Genomic DNA, 16583 nt, shown 5'->3' with positions numbered 1-16583 from the left:
TGAAGAGAGACATGTTTAAATTCAAAGTAAGCACTTTTTTTTCCTGGTAAATGTGCCAAGTAAGTTATTGAGCAGAGAGGAAAGAGAGGCAGTGGAAATTAACTAAAGGAAGCAGTTAGGTTGCATACACATTGCCAAATTCTAAATGTACCGGTAGCTAAGAATGGCTGCTTGAGTTATATATGATTCCAGGTGTAGAGTTGGTACAAGAAGAAGACAGAAATATACAGTGATAAAACTAAGCAAAGAAATGCTTTATATTCCCATTAAGTGGTGTTTTTCCCTCTGTGGCTGAATAGTTAAGAGTTGGGTAATTCTGCCTGATAATGAATGTTTTCCCTACAGCTGGTTACATCCTTACAGCATGTGTTGGCTTGAATTCTCTGGTGATGTAAGAGCTGGGGAAAGGCCATTAGCTGTGTAAGTTGAAGACCACAGATGTTCCCTCTTGTCCCCACTGATTTTTCAGATGTGAATTTCAGTGTTCCGGGAGGCCTGTTAGGAAGTTCTGGGAAATAATTCTGGGATAAAAGAAAATTTAAACAATGTCCATTGCAAACACAAGGCCACTGTAAATAAACTAAGTCTCCAGTTTACTTCCCTTTCAGCCATAAATACATCTTTTTCCTCTTTCGGATCTTATTGGTTCTCTCTTAAAGTCATTTTCAACTGCAGTGTTCTTGGCAGGCTGAATTTATCTCTGTTCTTCATCTCATCTCTTCTCAGTCTCCTAGCCTTCCTATCACTCTCTGAGGATAAACATTTCTTCCTGAAATTGCTGAGGACTAGACATAAAACCTTCTTTGGCAACTCTTGGCCAAGAGTGGACAAATAATAGAGCAGGGAAAGTAGTTCTTAAAGCCTTTTTAAGAATGAGTTGTTCTCCGTCTTTTCACAGAAGATGAGGTCTTTCAGATGACACCCAGCTTTGCCTGCTACTATTTGTGTCTGCTGCATTGTGGTTCACTACACAAATAGAGAACTTTAGAGCGTAAATTCAAGCTCCTCTACCAAACATATCAACCCACATACGTCCGCATCTCTTAAAGAAAAGCACCATTTCTTCACATCTTGTCCCTGGATCACTTGAAATGGTATCACGTGGATGATACATTGAAAAATACTTTAACAAATAAAACGATTGGGATCAGGGTATGAGAACTTGTGTTTAAATGACAAAATTTATTTATTCTCATGTACACCATATTTAAGAATTACCATCTTAACCTCTATCATACTTCCCCTAATAATTGTATCATCTTATCTGTAAGAGAGGAAGGTGGGATTCATAATTGATTGAGATCTGGAGCTCTGACAATCATTAATTGGGCCAGTTACTTAACTTTTGTGCTTGGATTTCCTTATCTGTAAAATGAGAATGAGAGTACGTCCTTCTAAGAGGCTTATAGAAAAGATTAAATATATATGAATAAGTATATGTAAAACTTTTGTTTTACCTGCAAGGTAAGTTTGTCTTAGATTATTTCTGAATCCTTTCTATCATGTTAAACACTCTACTCTTTTTAAAAAGTCATCTGCAGACCCTTTATCTGTCTGTTTCAGTGGGCACAGTAGTAGTTCCCTCTCTTTTATTATTCCCTCCAGTAAGACCTGTTTTCGTTCCACCATGGGACTTTACAAGATAAAATTCCCTTCTGAAAAACTACCCATTAATGTAATAATTTTGTACTCATGTGCCACTTTCAACTCTCTGATCCCTTTTGTAGGAAATCCTTAGGTGGGGTACACACCACTGTTATTTGCTTTTAAAATCCCTTATGGCATTTATCACAGTTGTAATGTGACTTTTACTTGTACCATTTGATTAATGCCTATCTCTTCCACTTGAGTGAAAGCTCTAAAACAGCTGGATCTTTGCTGAGTTTTCTCTATAAATATTTTCTTAAAGTCCACCACTGTGTCTGGCACATTGACTTAGCTCCTTGTGTCTTTCTCAAGTAAATAAGTCTATGAAAAATATTCCTGTACATGAAAATCATCAGGAGAGAGCTAAGGAGTACTACGCACTTGTTTAAAGAGTTCAACTTTGAAGTAAAAACATAATTGAAGACCTGTCTTCACTCTTAAATGTAATCTTGGACACGGTGCTTCACTTTCAAGGGACAACCTTTCTTTATCTCTAAATGGTCACTCTAGGGAAGTACAGTATTTACCAGCCAGAGCTATTATGGGAATTCAAAAGATAATGCATGCAAGGAATTTAACACAGATTTGGGCCAAAGCTGATGCTCAGTGAACATTCATTCTGTTACTGATGACAATGACCTTCTCCTGCTAACAAAACTTCTTAGGGGCATTGGTCTTCACAATGGCTATTTTCAAGACTGATGCTCACAGCAAAGAATGAAGTGTCTCCATTTCCTACCACATGCTGGTATATTTGCTTCCTCCCTTATTCCTCCCTTTACTATCTGCCACTGCTCCAAACTGCTCAGCTTTGCTGGGATGTTGTTTCTGCGTCTGGCATCCTAGTATGCCTTTGTGTAAGCTCATCAAGAGACATTACCGTCCCCAGAGCTACACTGCCATCTTTACATCTGCCCTGCCTTATCCTTTCCTTAGCAATACAGGGGGTCCTCATTATTTCTTGACTAACTATTTGGCAGAATGGGAGAAGAACTTAAACCAAACTCCTGTAGGAGATAAACTGTGTGGTTGGTGATTTGCAGAGTTCCCGATGTGCTTTGTGATCCTCTCTTTCCAGGGTTCATATGGAAAGACTCATCCACAAGCCACATCTTCCCAGAGATGGTAGATATTGCTTTACTCACTCACCTTCAGCAAGCTGGGGAGATTCTGAGAGTGACAGTAAGGAATGGTCAACCGCAAGAACTTGGAACAATGATTGTGTGCAAATTCCCTATAAACCATAGAACACCTTTCATTTTCCTTTTTTTCTTTTTTCTTTCCTTTGCAAATTCTTTCCCTCTCCATCCTTTTCTGCATCCCCACCACTGCCCCAGCCATCTTTTCTCAGCAGAAAAAATCCTCTTCCTCTTAAAAATCAGCCTTGCCCTACTCCCTGGCCCAAGGGTATTTGTAGGTCACTCTAGGTCATTTAGAGATGAACTGAGCAGTTATAGATTATGAGATATCCACTTTATATAATAATTTCATAGTATATTACTGGTTTTGACACAAAGAAACATTTCATTCCCTATTCCCAAGAGCCTTATCAAGAGCAATATTCTTGGTCATTCATTTGCAAAGTTGTTTCTTTGTGAGTTTACTTTTCATACCAGCCCTGGAATTAAGTAGGATGGGAAGATTATATAGTCTTTTGCTTTCCTGAAGTGGCCTTGAAAAGCTTTGGAAAATCATACTTCAGGGAATATATCAAGGAGGAAAATTCATCCTCTCCAGACCTCCCATGAGGAATAAATGAAATGCAAGCTGTCAAATGATCAGTGTTCTAACTAAGCTTTGTTAATCTTTTCCCAAGGTAAAGTGCATACAATTTTTTTTCATGATGCTTTCCTGATTTTTCTTTCAAGGACAAAAGATTGGTAGTCTGAGCAGCTGGATCACTTCCTCCCACTATTCTGTCCTTGGAGACGTTTGGCCCATTAAAGGGAGCCCACGGATTCCATTTCAACAGATGCATCTCACATTTATTCAGGATATAAGTGATAGCATGACTCATTGTGCTGCTAATACAATTACAGTCTTTGTTGTTTAAGGCTCATATCTTGATTCCACATAGACAAAGAGATTTATCATTCTACTTTGCTACAAGGAGAGGGTAAAAAGGTAATATACGTGTAATAATGTCAGAAAAATGGCAACATTGGAAATAAAATGCAGTTTGCAGTTTGATGCTTAGACTTTATGTGAATGGCACATACAAGTAGGTTTTTCTGAAATTTACTAAAATCATGCAAATAGGTTTGTGACACTGAGAAACCTATCAATGGCTGCACTTTGTTTGGTAATTAGCTGGTAGGAAATATTTGTAAAGGGAAAATAATTCTCTTTCATGTTTTGTAAAACTTCTGCCTCTGTGTGAGTGAAAGTTCTAGTATTTGCAGTGTCTGAGATTTGGGACCAAGGCATACATAAATCTCAGTTCCCTGAAGAAAATGTTTGAAAGGACATTATGACAATGCTGTTCCTGTTTCTCTTTCAAAAAGATCTCTCCCCTGAGTTTTAGCTTTGCTTTCAGCTCCCAACTTGTGCAGAGTTTTAAGAGGGATGAAAGAGTGAATAAACTCGAATAAGAGAACTGCTTACTCTTCAAACTTCTTCCCAGGGCTGCAAAGTGCCCTCCACAAGAAAGCACCTAGCTCAGTAGGAGTCTTGTCGCTGAGAAGCAGGAAAAGTATCCTTGTCATTTTCTTCTCAAATTTGAATTTAGAGAAAATTTCGGATGTGGTTTTAACTATAGCTCAGTTAGTTACTAGTTGGGTGAGCAGCACAAGTTTTCCTAACCTTAAGTGAAGGGCAGCTTCCATAATAGAGGCATATCATACTCACCTCATAGTATTAACAAGGGATTTTTAAATGATAACCACAGGCTAGTATATACTTAATATGCAATATGTCTAAAGCCAATAAAATTGGCACCTTTGACTCCTGTCCAGCAGGAGTTGTAGCAGAGAATGAGAGAGACAAACACAGGAGACATACAAACATCAAGTTTTAGGTCATGTGGGCATCTATCTGTGGACTCATGGGCTATTTATTCCATGCAGTATGGCTCCCTGACCCCTTCCAGGCTCCCAACAGGTGAGCCCTTTCTGACAGGGATGCTAAGGACAGTTAGTAAGTACATCAGTATGCAATAGGCACATGAAGACAAGTGCCTGTGGTGTTTAACATAGCTGCCAGAAGGCACCCTTAAAATATAAAGTCCTGACAGTTTTCCTATTCTATTTTTGCCCACGTAGTCCCTGCATCTAAAAGACCCTAACAGTGCCTGCTACATATACTCGCCCGACATATTTTTGCAGCCAGCACGTATTCTTACTCTTTCCTGTTATATTATTCTTTTCTGGGTGCATTTTTGCAAATCCTTTGCATTGAAATGTTTGGTTAGGGGGAATTCCCACAGCAATAAAGTTAACTTATTCTTTTGATTAAAAAGCATGCCTAATGTATAGTCAAACACATGAATGTCAAGGACTATATGGAAATCAGCCCTAATTTACAGAGGTAAAAAGGGAAGGAGGATAAAGTTTTCGTCATATAGTTTATTATTAGATTTTGGGTAACCTAGAAACTTCAAATCTGAGAATCCCCCTCATTATTTTTCCTTTTCCTCTTCTCCGCTTCTCTTCCCTCACTCTTCTCCCTACCCCTCTAAATGTGTGTGTGTATCTGTGTGTGTGTGTCTGTGTCTGTGTGTATTTACAGAGACCTCCCCGGCTGTTCTGGGGGTTCAAGGATGATTTCTAGACTCCAGTGATGTTGGGCCCTGGTGGGTGGACTGACTCCACCATTTGGGTCGAGTGGTGGTTGGTGACCACTAGGGTCAGAAACAGCTGTGCTTGGGGAAACAGATACAGAGTCTGGGATTAAACTCATGGCTTTATACGTGCAAGCCATATGGTTTGCTCTCTTGAACTCTCTCCCCTGCTCCAGAAATTATAGTTTCTCAACTATTAATAATTACAATATTGGGTTTTGTTAATTATCATAGTGATTTTGATTGAATTCAGCAATAGCTCAAGAATAAGCACATGTCCTAGGTGAAAAGAATTGGAGGAAGGAACACATGTCCTAGGTGAAAAGAACTGGAGCATATATCCTCAACACTGAGCAAAATGTTGAGCATATATGCTCAACATATAAGAAGCTGTGATGAATAACACAAAACTATCACTTTGAAACCTAGTCCATATTCTAACTCCAGTTATAGGTTAAGATACAGGCAAATATTCATTTTCATTCTTTCCTGTAATATACAGTAATTTTAATTTTAATACATTGAAAATATTAAACAGTCAACCCATTTAAAGATATTTAATATTTGGCATATAAAAACTTCTGGGAAAAATATTTGGCATTCTTTTTTGTCCACATTTTCTCGCCTATTTAAAGATGTGTAACATTCTGACTTGATACAAACTTTACATTTAGTTCATATCCTCTCTTATAAAGTGTTTTATCTGTTGGCTCATGATCCACTTTGGTCATTTCCTGAGGAGTCCTCTCTCCTTGTTGACTTTGTCTGCTAAAACTTGGCACAGCTCATCTTTACTGCTAGAGGAAGGTGAGTTTCTAATTCTGGTGAATTTCTAATTGATGATGTAAAATTCTCTCTAGAATTTCATTGGTTGGGAAATTTTCTTTAAGGGCATCATGTTGTTAAGCTCTTATGTCTATTTTCTGAGTGAGAGGCAACTTGGATTCTCTTGAAAGTAAATAAAGAATAACTTATAAGCTAATTGATCATAAAGTCAGCTCATAGTTTTGAATGAGCATAACATAAGATTTATCTTCTCTGTACTTATTTATTCGCCCTGAACACAGAATGATGACAAAATTGCTAAATGAAGAGCTGATATTACTGAAAATGGATATTCATTAATTCAGTTGGAATAAAAGGAAAATAAAATCCGTACAAGTACAGTGACTGGACTCCACCCCAAGTTTCACGAATCCCCATGGTGTCAGGCTATTCTGAAGCGTTTCTCATGAATGAAGGCCATTTTTAGTCTCCCCTGCTAGTAAAACGTCACCACAAAGACTTCTTGCTCTTTGTCCAAACATCTAATTTTCCCAAGGATTAGCATGACTCTGCCCAGTCCCTTTCATAATGTTGTGGCAAAGAAATAAAAATAACCATTCCAGTTGAACAATTATACCAACTGGTATAATTTAGTGGGTCAAAACATTTAAAATGTCATATATTTTAGTTTCATTGAATGACTTTATTTACCAAGAAGAAGCTGCAGTCTCTGGTCTTGGGTCTTTTGATGTCAGCTCTTCCCAGTCAGGATTGTTTGTGTTACTCAAGTGTGCTGTTGAACCCTAAACCCAAGCATAAGACTGTGAGAAACAATACCTGGGCACACAACCATCCTAGACCACCCACTAATTTCACACCAACCATTAAATGGTTATCATATGATGCTATGTTACTCCTCCTGTTGACCTTGCCCTGAACGGCTGTGTGGCAAATTACTAATTATCCCTATTGCTTCGCTACTTAAACGCTATTTAATTCCCACCTCCACTTTTGGAAGTCAGAGCTCTCAAAGCCTCTGTAATAACTTCAGGATCTCAATTGCTTGCAGTGCACTGGAATGATTTCCACCACCACTATAATCATTACCACTAAAAATGTTTTCTTAGGTATACAGTTGCTAATGAGAGAAAGTAAAGAAGGAAGAAAGGAAGGAAGGAAGGAAGGAAGGAAGGAAGAAAGAAAGAAAGAAAGAAAGAAAGAAAGAAAGAAAGAAAGAAAGAAAGAAAGAAAGAAAGAAAGAAAGAAAGAAAGAAAGAAAGAAAGAAAGAAAGAAAGGAAAGAAAAGAAAGGAAAGAAAGAAGAGAAAGAAAAAAGAAAGGAAAGAAAGAAGAAGAAAGGAAGAAGAAGGAAGGAAGGAAGGAAGGAAGGAAGGAAGGAAGGAAGGAAGGAAGGAAGGAAGGAAGGAAGGAAGGAAGGAAGGAAGGGAAGAAAAAATTGTAAGAGAAAGATTGTAAGAGAAAGAAAGAAAGAAAAGAAAGAAAAGAAAGGAAGAAATAAAGAAAGGAAGAAATAAAGGAAGAAAGAAGAAGAAGAAGAAAGAAGAGGGAAAGAAAGGAAAAGAAAGGAAAGAAGGAAAGAAAGAAAGGGAAAGGGAAGAAAAAGGAAGGAAAAGAAGAAAGAAAGGAAAGAAAGAAAGGGGAAAGAAAAGGAAGAAAGAAAGAAAGGAAAGAAGAAAGGAAGGAAGGAAGGAAGGGAAGGAAGAAAGAAAATTATAAGAGAAAGATTGTAAGAGAAAGAAAAGGAAGAAAGAAGAAAGAAAGAAAGAAAGAAAGGGAGAAGAGAAAAGAAGAAAGAAAGGAAAGAAAGAGAAAGAAAGAAGAGAAGGAAAGAAAGGGAAGAAAGGGAAGGAAGAAAGAAAATTATAAGAGAAAGATTGTAAGAGAAAGAAAGAAAGAGTGAAAGAAAGAAGGAAAAAAGAGAAAGAAAAGAAAAAGGAAGTAAATAAAGGAAAAGAATGCCTAGACATTCACTGCAAAAATTTCAGTGCTCAGGTTTTATCCACTGGTTTCATTTCTGCCGCCCATCCCATGTAGAAATCACAAGTCGCCATCTGGATTTTCATCGTCTTATTTGAAGCAAAGTGTCTCTAAGGATTATGCTTTGCCTATTTGGCACAGAAATCCTGCTTTAGCTTCAGTGATTAGGAAATGAAGGGAGTGATTTCCCTCAGTCTAGACCCCAAAGACTAGTCCAGACAGACATAGGAATTTCTGTGAAAACCCTCTAGACTGCAGGCCAGATTTGCCGTATGTTGCTACAATATTGTTACTAGTAAGATTTTAAAATCAGCAGTAGGGTGTTCGCCTTTCATGCGTTTGACCCGTGATCAATTCTTCTGCCCCTCTCGGAGAGCCCGGCAACCTACCGAGAGTATTAGCCTGCACAAGAGTATCGAGCCTGTACGGCAGAGCCTGGCAAGCTACTCGTGGCGTATTGGATATGCCAAAAACAGTAACAAATAAGTCTAATAATGAGAGTCGTTACTGGTGCCCACTCAAACAAATCGATGAGCAATGGGATGACAGTGACAGTGACAGTTTATTTAGGGTGACCCGTTAATCCAGGTTTACGAAGCGCCAGAACACAATCAATTTAAAGAAGATAACTCTAGACTATAGCAGCTCAGATAGGAGTAGGTAATGGTGGTAAGGTAGAAAAATAATTAGATTCACTATCATTATTTTGACCAAAGCGTAAGAGATTTTTGTTCGCTTGGGGCCACATCTGGTGGTTATCAGAATTTACACCTGGCGGGGCCAGAGCGATAGCACAGCGGGTAGGGCGTTTGCCTTGCAAGTGGCCAACCCAGGTTCCATCCCTGGCATCCCATATGGTCCCCCAAGCACCGCCAGGAGTAATTCCTGAGTGCAAAGCCTGGAGTAACCCCTGAGCATCGCTGGGTGTGACCCAAAAAGCAAAAAAAAAAACAAAAAACAAAAACAGAATCTACACCTGGCTCTGTGCTCAGGGGTCACTTCTGGCTGGCAGACGTGGCAGACTGTATGGGTTTCATATGAGATTCTAAGGATGGAACCCATATTGACCACGTGCAAACTCAAACTCTTACCATCTAACCCTAAAACTTAGAATATTTTTCCCCATGTCAAAATTATCTGCAGTGATCAGAAAATGATGAACGTTATGAAGTCCTCACCTATGGCTCAATCTTAAGGGTTTTGTTTTAAAAATTAAAGTCAGATTTCAGTAATTTTTTTTTATCAATCAACACTAAATCCGGAAAGGGGTCTTAACCTGAATACTGCTTTATTATACATGTTTAAATAGAACTTTTATTAATGAACTCCAGTTGCCTTTCAGATAACTGACATATATTTACCCAAATAAAATACTTATTTTTTGAGTATGGGAAATTATATAGCTTTCTTTCTTTTTTTTAACATTCGTTAGGTGTGTGTCACATGTAAGGGGCCGTGTTACATACTTGGAATATAATGGTGAGGAAAACATAGATCTTCTTCATGATGTTATAGCACCTCCTGAGACAGGATAAGTTAAAGTAGAAGTAAGTTCACAGCCTAGCAAATAACATTCATAGTACCTCCGCCCCTTTCAGAGAGGCTGGAAAGCTACTGAGAGCATCTTGCCCGCACAGCAGAGCCTGGTAAGCTACCCGTGGTGTATTTGATATGCCCAAAATAGTAACAACAAGTCTCACAATAAAAACGTTACTCGTCCCCCCTTGAGCAAATCGATGAGCAACAGGATGACAGCGATGTAGTGATAACAGATTATTGACATCATTCACTCTACCTAAAAACTACAGTTTTCTTTCATCATTTTTAATTTGCACTATTTTGTATGTTGATTTATTAAATTGAGATTAAATAATCCTGTTTCTTGGAAAAAATAAAGATTTTATAATAGTTTATCAATAAAATTTTCACAATTAGTTTTTATTTAAAAATATTCTATCATTCTTGTCTGCTTTCTTCCAACCTACTGCTCGGGTCTCTGTATTTCACTATTTTCCTTCTTTTGCTAAATGCTCTAGTCAAACTAAGCAGTTTTATCATATTAAATTAAGATGCTCATTTCCCCCACCTCTCTGTCTTTGCTTATCATATTTCTTTCAATTAAGATGCCTTTTTCAACACCCCCATCAATTTCATTTTATTTATGTTCCTAGGGCCAGCTTTGATACACCGTTTACTTTATATTTACCTATAGGAAAGAGTCAATGAATTTTTTTCTTATTTAAACAATGATAATCCTTTTTACTTCTCTTTAGACTTTAACCTAGCATGTAGGGCAGAACTTATTATAGGTGTATATTTCTCTTTAATTCAACTGAAGTTCAGTTTACAGAGAGCAGAAACAATATGTATTGCATTTATTATATCAATATTCAGGAAGGCATAAGCATTTCTTGAGAACATTCTCTGTGTTAGATACTGTGCAAAGCCTTATTCTCTGTGCCTATAGTGGACAGTAAGCACATGAATATTTATTTGTAAAATAAATTAAGTCTTAAGTACCTTTTAAGACTGGCTCATATGAATGGGGTCTCCAGAGGTCATGGGAAGCAAATCTATTTTCTGTGTTTACATGTTCTGATGATACTTACTTTATAATGTTCCTAACTCATGATGATTTTGTCAGGTGATCATGAGATCCCCAGAGAGAAGAAATGCACAATACTTCAAACTAGCAGATTCACTTGCAATCAGACACAAGGGTGCAGCTTCTGCTACTTCACAGTCTTCCAGGATGCTTTCTTCAATCTGGAAGAAAACTAGGAAAGTAGGAAACATACTGATTGCTTTGGTGTTAGATATGCCACTGGAGTTGGTTTCATCAGGGATTAGAAGGAAAGCTTTGAGAAAAAAAGAATAGGAACCTCATGTGTAAGATGAGAATAGTAATATCCTCTTTAGTGAAGACAAATTATACATGTAAAATCTAGAACAGGATCCATCAACTGTGGTCTATGGCTAGATGTGGTCTTCTGTTGTTTTATAAATCACTTTTATTTAGACATAAAAGATATCCATGCATTGTACTTTGTTTGGGTAGGTTTTTACATTATATCAGCAGAAATAAGTAGCTGCAATCAAAACAGCTTTCAAAGCTGAAAGTACTTATCATTTAGCCTTTTATAGACAAAGTTTGCTGGCCCCTGGATAAGAAAAGTGTCCTGCAGCTAGAAGCGACACAAATATTAATGATCATAATTATTCTACTTTTCACTAGACCTAACCTTAAGGTGAAAATGGAGAGGGAATGTGGAGAAAGATTGACAGGAGAGAGACTCAGTGATTAATTTAATTCTTTCTTTTTATTTAATGGAAACCTCAACTGGAATTGGATGTGAAGCTATAACTGAAAGCTAAAAGAGACTAAGAAAAATGCAATTTATTTTTTACTAATTAAAAATTGTCTCTGGCACCAAAACTTTTTTTTTACCCATCCTGTAAAAAGCTATGAGTCACCCTTGAAGTTAATAGTTCATTCTGGGTAGTGGTTGTCATTGGCAGAGACCATGAAAATATTCCATCAGAGTGCAGGATTGCCATGCCAGGCAGTTTTCTTGTGATGGTATTGATTTCAATTAGACCAAGTTTCCTGAATCATGGGACTTCCTGTTGGCTGCACTCATTGCCCAGTGATGTAAATGGAAAGCCTGTTTCAAACCTACAATATCTGGTTACTTGCAACAAGGCCCAAGCAGCTGAGGTATAAACAAAACCCAAACTCCAATCAATGTAAAAGGAAATGATCTTCATGTGCCCTGCATGATGTCACCCATCTCAGGCCTGACAATTTTCTAACAATTATTGACTATGAGGCATGAGGCGAGGCAAATCTTATGAATTCATCTTATTCCTTATCAGGACAGGTAATCAAGCGTGTCCCAAAACATTTGATTTGGTTCAATTCCTTGTGTACATATCCTTTCTCTTTTTTCTTTTTTCCCCATTATGTCAACATCTGTGGGAGGGGTTTGAGTATTTGCACAAAGACTAGCCTGACTGACGTAAGTTAGCCTTTGAATGGCTATTCACTTCAACCTGTTACCTTATTAGCAGCTATTCCAATGGTCAGATTCCTTAGCTTCACATAATGATTCAGCGATTTATATTAGAAAGATTTTATAAAAGCATCAGACCTTTGTCATTTCCAAAGATACGTGGCACACGAGGCCACATGTTCAGGACATGTTGTGATTTGTGATTTTGTAAGTCACATATCTGAATCTTGGGCTTTAAAACTTGGGTCCTGGATCAAATCACCTAATTGAAAAGCAAGCATAGGTCACCATGATACAGATTGACTCATTCTTTTCCAAATTGTCTTCCTTTTGCCACAAAGCTAGACTGTATTTCCCAGATTTCTTTGTTGTTAGACACAACCTATTGTCTGAGTTGTGGTCATCAGTGGATGTGGTGAGACATTTCCCAGGGGTATAATTATATATAATTTATATATTAATATACTTATTATTATCTTTTTTCTTTAAAAAATTTATTTATTTTTTAATTAGTGAATCACCGTGAGGGTACAGTTACAGCTTTATACATTTTCGTGCTCGTGTTTCCCTCATACAATGTTCAAGAACCCATCCCTCCACCAGTGTCCATTCTCCACCACCAATAAACCCAGCATCCCGCCCACCCCTTAATCCCATCTCCCCCTACCCCACCCTGCCTCTGTGGCAGGGCATTCCCTTTTGTTATCTCTCTCCAATTGGGTGTTGTGGTTTGCAATAGGGGTGTTGAGTGGCCATTATATTATAATATTATATGTGAGTATATATTACATATCAATTACTGGGACTTGAGCGACAGCACAGTGGGTAGGGCGTTTGCCTTGCATGTGGCTGACCTGGGTTAGATTCCTCTATCTCTCTCGGAGAGCCTGGCAAGCTACGGAGAGTATCTTGCCTGCATGGCAGAGCCTGGCAAGCTACCCTAGGAGCATTCAATATGCCAAAAACAGTTCCAACAAGTCTCACAATGGAGATGTTACTGGTGCCCACAAGAGCAAATTAATGAACAATGGGATGACAGTGCTACAGTGCTATCAATTACTATTAATAAATTATTACTATATACATATTATATGAAGTAACAATTGCGTATTACATAGAATTTTTCAAATTTATATTTTCTGATCTCTTTCCCTAACTGAATGAAAACGATTCCAAAGCATTCCCAGGAAGGAGAAGTGTCAAATGAAAGGAGCCTGTTTCTGAATGAGGATGGGGGGCTCTACTCCTAGTCCCAAACCTTGCATGTCTAATTATATTATGCTGTGGTGAAACCCCTTGCCCCACGTCTCATGAATAACCTAACCTGTACTGGACTGTGATAAGAACAAAAACACTTACCGTACTAAGTCACTGAGTTTGGGGATTGATATAACAACTGGCCTAATATACAGACTAATACACTGGTTAGCATTATTACAGATGGTATTACTATTTTTTATTCTCAAATATATAAACGTAGTGATAGTTGTGATGTTATACTTTGCTGGATTTTGTATGATAGATGACATATTGCAAAACGTGTTTGGAAAGGTGATGATTTGAGATAATATGTGGGCCTACTCAAGGAGACTATCAAAATTTTTACAGTTTTTTATCCACATCATACCTGTTTTGGAGGTACAGTCTTCAATGGTGAGATATCAATAAAGGTGTGATGTTTTAATTCCTAAATTTTTTCCTACAAACTTTTATTTTTCTTGGGTGGGTCCATTATTACATATGAATCACGTTGTCTATATGTAAAACATCTAACTTAATTATTGGGTAGGAAGTAGAAAATGAAAAATTTTGGTTTTGTTGGATGTTGGGTATTTGTATTTGAGAGGGGAGGGAGTATGACATTAAGGATGAACATGCAAGGGGATTGTTTTGCAAACAAGGAAGCTAGGTACTGCTGATTATAATGTCAACAAATTTTCTGTTGCTCCCTCCAGGAATGCCTCTGCTTTCACAACTAAAACATGAGTGAAAGTGACATGTGAAAATTTTAAGCAAAAGCCTATTTCCTGTGCTATGAACTAGCAAGATCCAGGTGAGGGTACGCTTTTTGCTTTAATCACAGAATAAGGTGGTTGCAATACATAGCTTTCGACCAGTAGCAGGCTGGAAAATGAGCAAGAAACAAACTGTTATTGCTAAAATGATGAATATTTGAGGGTTGTGGACTTCTGTCACTTAATAAAAGGTGATTGATACACAAGAGCTCAGAGAGTTCAGTGAACTGACCTATGATAACAAGGCTAATAAGTTGTGAACTCATGTTTGGGTTCAGGAAGTCTAATTTCAGAACCTGTGCTTATAACTATCTGTGTGTAGGAGAAAGAATTTCCGGGATTTTTTTTTTTGTGTGTGTGTGTGTGTGCGTACTGGATATGCCAAAAACAGTAACAATAAGTCTCTCAATGAGAGATGTTACTGGTGCTCGCTCGAACAAATCGATGAGAATTGGATGACAGTGACAGTGACAGTGTGTATGTAGGATGAACTGGAACATAGAGAGAAGCAAGACAAGGAGTTCATTTAGGAGTATACTAAATATGAGGTTATGGGAATCTGTTCAAGGATGCCTATTTTAGGGACTATGATTTATATAGAGTAGGTACCTTATAAATAACACTTGAAAAAGTGCATGAATGAATTTTTCTGACTACAGGTGCCAGTAAGTGTTGCTGTCGCCACCACATTCTGGGTAGTCATTTTCTTTACTGTAATTCTTTGCTTTGCGCACACACCATTGCGGCAGAATCCCTGAGTCACTGGCTCTCTGAGGAAGGCTCGCCCAGAAGTGGCTCAGACTGTGTTAGCCAAACCTATGTGGGTGGGGGGTAACCTGCCCTTAAACTATATCCCCCATTTACACAGACAGAGCTTTTTTTTTTTTTTTTTTTTTTTTTTTTTGCTTTTTGGGTCACATCCAGCAATGCACAGGGGTCAGTCCTGGCTCATGCACTCAGGAGTCATCCCTGGCGGTGCTCAGAGGACCATATGGGATGCTGGGATTTGAACCCGGGTCGGTCACGTGCAAGGTAAATGCCCTACCCGCTGTGCTATCGCTCCAGCCCCCAGACAGAGCTTTTTTTAAAAAAAAATTATTAGTAAATCACTGTGGGGTACAGTTACAAACTTAGGAACTTTCATGTTTGCATTTCGTTTACATCCCTCCACTAGTGTCCATTTTCCTCCACCAGTTTTCCCAGTATCCCTCCCACCACCCCCACTCCAACCCCCACCACCCCACCTTGCCTCTGTGGCAGGGCATTCCATTTTGTTCTCTCTCCTGTTGATGTTGTAATTTGCAATAGAGGTATTTATTGAGTGGCCATCCTGTTCGGTCTATAGTCCACTTTTGGCACGCGGCTTTCAACCCGAATGGGTCCTCCCAATATTCTCTACTAGGTGTTCCCTTCTCCAGACAGAGCTTTTTATTAGTTTCCTTCATCCTCCGTTTTCAGCACTGTCCACTGAAATTTAATTCACTCTTCCTCATGTGACTTTTACTATTGCAGTAGAAAATGAGATCGGTGTTATCTTTTATTTTGCTGCCCTTTCCCTCACCCAGTCTTTTACATTTGGTCCCCAACTTGACCTAGGGTGTTATTAAAAGATAAAGAAATATCTGTTTAATTTCTTAATTGCAGTTATTATATGATATGATGTCTTGGAACACAGCACACATTCCTAGTCTTTGCCTCTCTTGCTGAAAAGCTCATGCTACGGAAGCCAGCAAACCCGCTGCTCAAGCTTGTGCTGCACAAGCGTACACGAGCCCTGTGTGTCACTGGAAGCTGGACACAGAGGAAGTGAGAACCAAGGAAGGGAAAAGGCAGAATAAAAGGAATGGGGTGAGGACAAAAGAGAAACATTGAAAATGTCCACATTACACCTTTTTTTTTTTTTTTTACTGTGGTAGAATGGTAGAAGCAGAAACTACTTTCTGTGGACAAAATTGGTATGACGTTCTTAAAGTAATTTTCCAAAAACAAATACTTTTGTGAAGTATTTGAGATGGACTTGTGTAGCACTGTAGCACTGTCATCCCATTGTTCATCAATTTGCTCGAGCGGGCACCAGTAACGTCTCCATCAAGTTTAATTGTTAAAAGAATGGTTTAATGTGAAACAAATATAACTTTGACGTCTATGATGTCAAATGATGTCTATCATAATGTGGCTATTTTATATATTGCAATGTATGCGACATTGAATTGCAAAGAATATTCAGGAAGATTGTTTCATAGATTTTGCTACTTATGTTTGGCTCTGTGCTTAGGGATCACTCCTCTAAGCCACGGGGACCACATAGAGTTCCAGGGATTGAATCCAAGTCAGCCACTTGCAATTCAAGTACCTCACTTGTAGTATT

Source organism: Sorex araneus, chromosome 10, assembly GCF_027595985.1.
Source record: "Sorex araneus isolate mSorAra2 chromosome 10, mSorAra2.pri, whole genome shotgun sequence".
NCBI classification, from domain to species: Eukaryota; Metazoa; Chordata; class Mammalia; order Eulipotyphla; family Soricidae; genus Sorex; species Sorex araneus.
The sequence above is the reverse complement of the archived record's forward strand: the minus strand, read 5'-3'. Positions refer to the sequence as shown.